Consider the following 10131-nt stretch of genomic DNA (forward strand, 5'->3'; position numbering starts at 1 on the left):
CCGCGGGTCCGATAGTCCGCAGTGTGTGTAAAATTATGATCAGATGTATCAAATGTCATCGAGAGGTCCAAAGGTCAAATGATACGAGACCATGGGGTTCTATCAGGTGCGGATCCATGGGGGGCCGAGGGGGCCTCGCCTCACCCCCCCCCCCCCCCCCCCACTCCCAGCTCAGAAAGAGAGAAGGAAAGAGAAAGGAAGGGGAATGAGGAAAAGAGAAAGAAAGAAAAGGAGATGGGAAAAGAAAGAGGGAGGTGTTGACCCGGACGTCGTTTTGATGTTCGAACTAGGCGGCGCCGAATTGATGTTTGAACTGGGAGGGGGCGCCAAATTGATGTTCGAACTACGGGAGCGCCGAATTGATGTTCAATCTAGCGGGGCACCAAATTGATGTTCGAACTAGGGGAGCGCTAATTTGAATTTTGACCATAATGCGACATATACATGTTTCAGAGGGGGGGGGGGGGCAAAATTATATTTCACATGGGGGCGTTCAACCGAGGGCGCCAAATTGACCTTGAACTTTGAACATTGCTCGTATTGCCTGTTTATAGTGAAATATATGTCCTGCCCAAAAAGCTTAAATTAATGCGGCTGAATTAAAATATCCCGTTTTTACGATAATAAACAAAAACAATGTTCTCGAGTTTTAAGTCTGTTTAGCGAAATAGATATCCTGTTTAGGGTCACAAATAGGGGGTTAATATCAAATTCAGCTCGAGCTACGCGCTCGCAATATTTGATTAATGAGGTGTGTATCCTCTGCATCGATCCCACGTACATAAGTGTTAGTGTTTTTCAAGTTAACATACATAGGCCGATCCAGGAGGGAAATATTTTGCCCCCCCCCCATGGTGGCGCAAAAAAGGGTAAGAAATAGAAAGAAAAAAAGGACAAGCAATTAGAATAGGAATTATACCTTAAAAGAGTCCTTCTTAAGTCAGTATATAAAAAATTTGAGCTCGCGCTTCGCGCTCACATCAATAAATTGTTTAGTTTTATACGCATCCCGACCTCACAGTTTTTTTTATGCGAACGAGAAGCACAAGCTGAAAATATTTGATATTCTAATATTATATATTAATTCTATAACAAACTTCTTAAATTCCCCCATTTAAAAATTAAGGCATTAAGCGTTGCCCCTGTCCATTCGTCCGTCCTTCCTTCCGTCACCCCACTTGGTTTCCGCACAATAACTCGAAAAATATTAAACGGATTAAAAAAAAAATTGGGTGTGTAGGTAGATGACACCAAAATACAGTCTAAGTTTGACTTCGGAGTCCGCAGGTCAAAGGGCACAGCTCATTAAATATGCGAGTTGGTTTCCTCATTAAAGGTCAAGTCCACCCCAGGAAAATGCTGACCTGAATGAATAGAGAAAAATCAAACTAGCACAGTGCTGAAAATTTCATCAAAATCGGATGTAAAATAAGATAGTTATGACATTTTTAAGTTTCGCTTATTTTTCACAAAACAGTGTTATGCACAACTCGATGATGTCCATCACTCACTATTTCTTTTGTTTTTTATTGTTTGCCATTTTTTATAGATTTGACAATAAGGACCAACCTGACTGAACCATATAGATTAAACAATGCTAATTCCACATGTTCAGGGAGGAATTAATCGTTGTATCACTTGACAATGAGGAGAAAATTAGAATATTTCATATTTCATATAATAAAATACAAAAGAAATAGTGAGTGGATGACGTCATCAGTCTCCTCATTTGCATACTGACCAGGATGTGCATATAACTGTTTTGTGAAATTAAGCAAAACTTCAAAATGTCATAACTTTCTTATTTTACATCCGATTTTGATGAAATTTTCAGTGTTATGCTAGTTGGATTTTTCTCTTTTTATTCAAATCAACTTTTTATTGGGGTGGACTTTTCCTTTAAATATGCGAGTTGGTTTCTGCATGATAACTTATGAAATATTCAACGGATTAAAACAAAATTTGGTGTGTACGTAGATGAAACCGAAATAAAGGCTAAGTTCGAATTCAGAGTTCAAAGATCACAGCTCATTAAATATGCGAGTTGGTTTTCGCATAATAACTTATGAAATATTCAACAGACTTACAAAATTTTTGGTGTGTAGGTAGATGACACCGAAATAACAGGGTAAGTTCGAATTTGGAGTCCGCAGGTCAAAGGTCACGTCACAGCTCATTATATATGTGAGTTGGTTTCCGCATGATAACTTTGGAAATATTCACCAGATTTTAAAAATGATTGGTGTCTGGGTAGCTGACACCAAAATAAAGTCAGGTCACATCAAATGACCTGACTGTCATATCTTCTATCAGAGATTATTATTGAATGGGTGAGTCTTTAGGTCAAAGGTCTAAATTTGTTCATTAATTGTACAAAAGCATATTTGTCTCTGCACGATATTAAGTTCAATTATATTGAATGAATTTCTTATTGCGTTAAGCGGGGGCATCTGTGTCCTTTGGAGATTTCATATTTCTAGTTTTGTCATATCTTCAACTTCAACTTCTAGTAAATGAACTAACCGTGGACAGCCATGATATCTCAGTTGTCGTTGAGTTAACAATGTTGAAATTAAATTGGAGCTACGCTAAAATTCACTTCCGAACACCATTTTCGATAAACCTAATACAAGATGAATAAAAGTTTTTAAAAAAAAAGTATTATAGACTGAATTCTAGAAGCAAAAGATTGATTTTGAGAGCCGACACACGTGCAAAAATGTTGACCTATATACTTCCGCTGTCAAACTGCGCACTGGATCGGCCTGAATCCGAGAAAAAACAACATTGGAATGAAGCTAGAGGTCGTCTAAACGTTGATTCTGTGGTATTGTGGTTCATGTTTGTGTTTTAATCATGATTCAAATCATGATTCTGGATTGAGGTTGCATAAACGCAGTCTACATGTTCTCACTTCATATTATTGGAAAGCATGTGAATAAGCATAATCCATAATGCAATATTTTTCTCAGTATTTTGCTTTAGGACTAAAATTTGCGATTCTCGATAATTATATATGATGTCATTTTATATGAACGGAGATGTATGTGTTTGCATTTTGAAAAGATCGATTATTTTTTCCTGTTCAAAATTAGAATTCAAAATTTAAAATCAATTCACATTGAAATATTTCATTAAACTTATTTCCTGTTAAAGCCACACTCTAAAAACTTTCTAAATGTTTGATCAACTTTTATTTTCTGCTTATCACAAACATGTTGTCTGTTTAAGTACTAATTTTTTTTTAAAGACATATAATCACAATTCTGTCCACATAAGATAACATTAGATGAGTAGTACAATGAAACCCATATATTATTTTTTGCGAATTTAAATGTTTCTCTTAAAAACAAATACTTAATTTTGGCTGTTAATTTGAAATAGGACACAAAACTGGCGGGTATACTCGTAGTTGTATTTTTTACCGTATATATAGCTTCCCAACGGTGTATATGATTTAGTTTATGTTTCCGCTTCTTCTTAGATTCCACCTAGCTTTTTTAAATCCCAAGTACAGAAATTTGACTTCTACCCCATAGCATAATGAACCAAACCGACATTTTGAGGGGGCCAGCTAGGCATAGCATATGGGGAAAATTTCTACAAAGTTGCGAGCGAGCAAAGTATTGGAATATCTGATGCTTGGAAGAAGAGAATAAATGAGGAAATCTTTGACAAAATTAAAGATATATTCTTCACAAGACGTTCTTTTTAGTATAGCAACTATAGAAAAATGTTAACCTCCGTAAGCAGTGGCATATCTACGGGGCAAGGTGTAATGTGCCCCAGGTACTTTGAGGGGGCACATAAACTATAAAGAGACAACTGAAAGAAAATATTAGAGGATTTCACCCCTCCCCCATTTGAAGGCGAATTTAATGCATCAAAACTTGTCATTTATAGGTTTTGAGTGACACAAATTTTGTAAAGCTTTTTGCTTCATCGCATGATTCCTCTCAGAACCACAGAATTTGGAGTCCCTAGTATAGTTCTGAAACTTGATTTAACCCTTTCTAGGCCGGGGTATTTTGGGATTTCATATGGCCGCGGGGGGGGGGGGGCTCCCAGGTCCCCCTTGAGATCTCGGCCGTCGAACGCGCGATCGTGCCGAAAAATCTTTCTCACCAAGAATAAGACTTTAATAAGACCATTGATGGTGTTTGGTAGCTTCATAATGGGCCTTAGTCTATCTCTCTCACCTGAGACATAATCTACAAAATTGTATAGTAATTTATTTCATGCGAATTGCTATTAAGTGATTATGCTAATTTATGCGTAATTAGTATGCGATCGAAATCATACTTTTCCCTCTAAGTCTAACTCCCTAAATAAAGCTCCAAATGTTCTAATATTTGGTATAGATACTCTTTGAGGTTTTCTTAGCAAGTGAACATGAAAAAATTGCAATATCAAATCATTTTCTTATGTATTCATTGTTTTTTGCAATTTCTTATGTATTTCCTTGTTTTTACCTTTTGTTTTTCATTGTTTTTTCAATGAAATTTGTTGGGGACTCTTCTGAGATCATAAAAAGCATAAAATAAATACATTTAGACCAGCAAAACTAAAAATAATCATACATTTATGAATTTTGGTTGAAAACACAATTTGCATTGACTTTGTACACAAAACCACGTTTTTGAGCAATTTTTGGACATGCACTTACATAATGTTGCGTAATTTCGGAACCACGTACCCGGGTGACGCAAAATTGGTCTCAAAAGTTGCGCAAGACTTGAAAGTAAAAAGTCTGCGAGTGGCGCGGTCAAAAAAAATTCGCGCGGCGAAAATATCGCGCGATTCGTTGAGGGGGGCCTCCGATGTAGAGGCCCCCCCCCCCCCGGCCTAGATAGGGTTAAAGGCTTCATCAGGGTCCAGACTTTGTAGGATTTATAAAAATTAAGAAATCGCAATACAGAAAAAAGAAACAGGAAGAAATAAAGAACAAATAATACATCCAGAGGACTTTGCATTCACAAACTTTACTAATATCATTTCAAAATTACTAGTATTGATTTCATATTTATTTCAGGTCCATGGGCAAAATGTGCAAAAAGTTGCACTTTACTAATTCAAAGTTGAATTGAATTTCCATGCTTGATCGCAACGTAAAAATTATAATGGAGATACTACGGTACTGCAGTCCATCGGGAAGGGGGTTCAAGTGAAGAGGGGAGACAGAAAGAAAGTAAGAGAAAAAGAAAGCAAGAAAGATAAAGAAAGAAAGAAAGAAAGGAAGGATCGAAGAAAGAAAGAAAGAGGGGGAGAGAGAGAAAAGGAAGGAAGGACGGAAAGAAAGAAAGATATCGATTGCGGTACCAAACACTTATTTACAAAACATATTCGTATTATATGTTGGAATGTGGTTTATTGGAGCCCAGTATTTCCTCTTCAAAGTTTGATAGGATAGTGAGAAAGGTAAATTCTGTTTTCTTAATTATTCGAGCAAGTTTCCGAAATTGGGTGGATAGTTTTTGGATACTAGGGGTTACTAGTATACGGTATATGATTAAAATCGCAGCAGCAACATGTAACACTAAAATAAGATGATAAATGGTGATACGGTAGTTTGGAATCGTCCACTTTGAAATGGGATTATAATAATACATATTTTAAAGGTAAGTCTATAGTGTATTATATTATATTACAATCACAGCATAATGTAATAATTTTCTAATTCATATTACATTAAAATATTCAAAAAGATTTCTTCTCATGTTAATCTAATCATAATTTTGTAATGTTTTGACAAAAGTAGAAAAAGTCCCCTACACCAAGGCAATAAACTCACTCATTCAACGACTACCGAGCTGCTGGATCGTGATACTAGATAAGCACTGGTAATATCTCTCTTTATGTATCCTTTTCCATTGTTTACATGATTATGATTTTACAAGTCTCATATTTTTGCATTTTATATTACATTTGTCTTAATTAAAACAGAGCTGCGTTACTTTAAATCTTGCCATTTGTAGTCGGAAGAGAGACGGTCGCTGAGCCTTTTTTTAGCCAGGCTTTCAGTTTCACCTGGCTTGGTCGTTCGGCGGTTTACGTCTCACGTCCTAAATCTGACCCGGAGGTATCCCGATGACGAAGACAAGACATTTCGTTTACCGGTACTGTGCTGTGGCCGCGGCACTTAAACTGTTGTGAATTGTCATGATTGTGGCTGGTTAGATTTGAGGAGTAAAAATGTATATATTTTAGCTATATCGTGGTTGTGGTAAACCCTCCAGCTTTTATTTATGTCATCCACTTGCAAGCCAGCGAAGTTTAATCTTGTTATGTTAATTGACAATGTGTGTTAGTGTAGTCTAGACTGTACAGTGTTGAAATTACTTTTTACGTCGACTTGGACGGCTGGCGTTTCTAAGGTGGAGATTGGTTGACGTTACTGGAGATTCCCCCTAAAGGCCCTAATGAAATATTAGAACTAGCTCAATCTGGCATTGAGTTGTCTATCAACAAGACTTTCCCACAAATAAAATTAAATGAACAACGATAAATTAAATAATCATTTAACAATTAATATCAATGAAGAAAAAATACAAATCAATTTTTTAATAAACAATGTTAAACATTAAATGAATTTGTAAACAAGCTGGACAATCTGCGATGCTAAGCCATGCATTGAATCATGAAAAAAAGAATGGCTCTCAAAAACTGAAAATGGCTCTGGTAAAATGAAAAATGGCCTTCAAGTTTTTTTCAAAATGGCTCTCTAAAATTAAAATAAAAAGTAATTTTTAGATGATTCTTATTGTTGATTTGGATTGAATATATTCTGCGAACCTGGGTGGTGTTCATAAAATTGTTCATAAGTTACAAACAACTTTACGCGCAACTGATGTTACAGTAACTATTCTTACGCTACATCTAAATGAATACGAATCAGATTAGCACCCAAAACATATTCCATTTGCTCGTAACGTTGATTGTTAATTAACGAACCACTTCATGAATCATCTCCCAGTCTCGATACACCTTACATAAATTTTCCCAATGCCATCAAAAAATTATATTTTGGCTACAGCCTCTTACTCTCGGATTATGGAAGGGGGTCTAACTTGTCAGAGTTTGCGAGACCAAAAAATATGAGGGCTTGGGATGGCAAAATGGCCATTAACTTTATTCTTGGCTAAAAAAAGACCGGATGTGATGCTGGGGCAGATCCAGGATTTCATGGGATCGGGTGATGCAGAAGACTGTTCCATATTTTTAGGACAAGTCTTTTGTGGTAAAATTTCTTGTTGGCAAGAAATGATCATTGTTGCAAAAAAATAATTAGCAAAGAGTGTAAATTGAAACCTTGATTTACTGAGCCCTTTTTAAGGCTGTTACTATCTTCATTGTTTATCTACATTTCTTAATTACATTTTTAGTAGGCCTACTTTGTACATGTACCTTTAAAATGAGCCCCCAAATCTCAATGTCTTCTCTTTGTGATTACTAGATCATTTATGTCTCCATAAATTTATTTTTGTAATACTGAAATGTCTTTTTTTTCTTCAGAGTCTGGTTGAATTGACAATGGAAACTTCAGATCATGAAAGAACTTTATTTTAAGTTTATTCTAACAAGGACTGCCTTGCCAGCACAGCTACAGGACAATAGGAAGCTCTTGCATACCTTCTCTTTTGAAAAGTCACAAACACATGTGGATTCAAATATGAGTGATTTCTGTAAACTGAAAACACATTCCTCTAATAATTGCACGTGGCCAGGAATTGACAAAATTTAAGAACTTTAAACTACAAGAACCAAAATGGATGACAGCAGTACAAGTAGTAAAGGCCGGTGCTGTAGATGTTCAGTCACGACCTGTCGCTGCATTGTGGCAGAATTTTTCTGTATGTTTCTCTTCATGTTTATTGCTGGAACAACAGATCTCAATTGGACAGATCGTCCACCCATATCAGAATTACAGGTGGCACTGACCCTTGGTTTTGCAAGTAAGTGCATGATATTTTTCTTTTTTAAAGAAATTATTTATCATTTATGTATTCTGATCTTGAGACTTTAAACTTTATAAAACACGAAGTCCAACTCAACAATAAGTTATTAGATTAAGAAAAAACAGAAGCTAGGAAGACAATGATATCACTCACATTTTTTGTATTTTTTTTTTTACATTTGATTATAAACTATAAAAATTACAATATTTCTGGATTTGATGATAAAAAAGGAATGCCACCAAATTGCAATAAATTGCATTGTACATGTACTTTATTAAGGATGTATGGAGCACTATTTTTATTTACTTTTAAAATGTTTCATTTTATTTCTTTATCATTTCCACAGTTACGACATTGACACAGTGTTTTGATGCAATCAGTGGTTCACATCTGAATCCAGTTGTTACAATGGGTTTTATCATAACGAGGCAAGTTGGTGTCATCAAGGGGCTTGTCTTTCTTGCTGTCCAGTTTGTTGGAGCTTTCACGGCTTGTCTTCTTCTACAAGGGTGAGAATTTATCTGATATGTTTTATTAAAGTGGTACTTTAGGCTAAACATAATGATTCGAACAGATTAAGGAAAATCAGACAAACAAAACACTGAAAATTTCATCAAAATCCGACAAGGAATAACAAAGTTATGGTATTTCAAAGATTTGCATTATTCCGGTGAATAAGTTCTAGGCATGTCTTCATAAATTTGTATTTTATTACAGTATATATGAAATTAGGTTTATTCAAATTCCGTCCGATGTGTGCGGGTTCTGTTTTTTTTTTCTATTCCGGTATTCTGATTGATAAAACAATGTAATACATAACAAACAGTTTGACCATTTCTTCTTCTGTTGGGGGTATTTGTTTAATTACTATCATAACTTTGAAAATATATGGATCTAGTCCATGAAACTTGGACATAAGGTTAATCAAGTATTAGTGAACATCCTGCTTGAGTTTCAGGTCACATGACCAAGGTCAAAGGTCATTTAGGGTCAATGAACTTTGGCCAAGTTGGGGGTATTTGTTGAATTACCATCATAACTTTGAAAATTTATGGATCTAGTTTATGAAACTTGGACATTAGGTTAATCAAGTACCACTGAATATCCTGTGCGAGTTTCAGGTCACATGACCATGGTCAATTGTGCACTGTAGAGAACCCATCTATTTTATACCTTTTATTCATTCTGTCTTTCTGCTAAAATGAGATAACAAATTCCATATTTCATTTTATCATGATGAAAATTCATATTTGCTCCCAGAGTTGCTCTTTAAGACATGTATCAAGAATTAGATCTTTTTATGAAATTGAAACAGTTCATCCTTTTTTTTAGACCTGTACAATCTCACGTTTTTTTTTAAATAAGACAAATAACAAAAGTGGAGCATATACGTGTACATTGTTTATGCAGGAAATGACCTTTCATTGTCACCAAATTGTATTTTTAAAGTTCTAACTAATTTTAGAAATGATTGGTAACTGTTAGAATGAAGGAGGAGCCGTGGTGTAGTGGTTCTGATTCTCGTCTTGTAAACAGAGGGTTGTTGTTCGAATCCCGGTCTGGTGTCCTTTGGCAAGGCGTTAATCCACACTTTGCCACTCTCGACCCAGGTGCTAAATGGATACCCGGTAGGATGTGAAATTCATTGTAGCTTGTCCAGTCCTGTGTGCGCCTCACAGGCGACTGACTGGAATACTCCTCAGGGAGTGGAGGATGTGCACACATTGTGTGCGGGAATGATAATCGACTGATTAAATCCGATGACCAGGGTATTGTATATCTGTAAAGCGCTATATATAAGCAGATAATTATTATATGGTAAAGATTATGTCAGTTAATGTAATAGTACACTGTATGTAAAATTATCACTGTATACAATATTCAAGTACTGAATATTATTGGGAATAAATTAGGAAGATAAAAAAAGAGCTATGTACACTGATTATTATGCCAGAGTTGTAATGATTATTTTGTAAAGTGATGTTTGACTACAGTTTTTGCACCAGTCCATACATGAAAATGTACCAATAGGGATAATAAATAGAGGCATTTTGTAATACTATATGCAATAGTATAATATTCTGAGGTGGGCAACAACATTGCTGCAGAACTCTAGCTGACTATATGTAGGCTACATGTACATGTACGTGTATCTATATTAAACGACATAACCAAA

General features: G+C 35.5%; 1 long non-coding RNA gene across 1 annotated transcript; it reads left to right on the forward strand.

Moving 5' to 3' along the window:
• The first annotated feature begins 5785 nt into the window (after positions 1–5785).
• On the forward strand, positions 5786–9858 carry LOC129258578 (uncharacterized). Its single transcript, XR_010294696.1, has 3 exons — positions 5786–5840; positions 7513–7952; positions 8302–9858. It is a non-coding gene; the product is annotated as an uncharacterized LOC129258578 (long non-coding RNA).
• The last annotated feature ends 273 nt before the right edge of the window (positions 9859–10131 follow it).

This window comes from Lytechinus pictus, chromosome 1, assembly GCF_037042905.1.
Source record: "Lytechinus pictus isolate F3 Inbred chromosome 1, Lp3.0, whole genome shotgun sequence".
Lineage (NCBI taxonomy): Eukaryota > Metazoa > Echinodermata > Echinoidea > Temnopleuroida > Toxopneustidae > Lytechinus > Lytechinus pictus.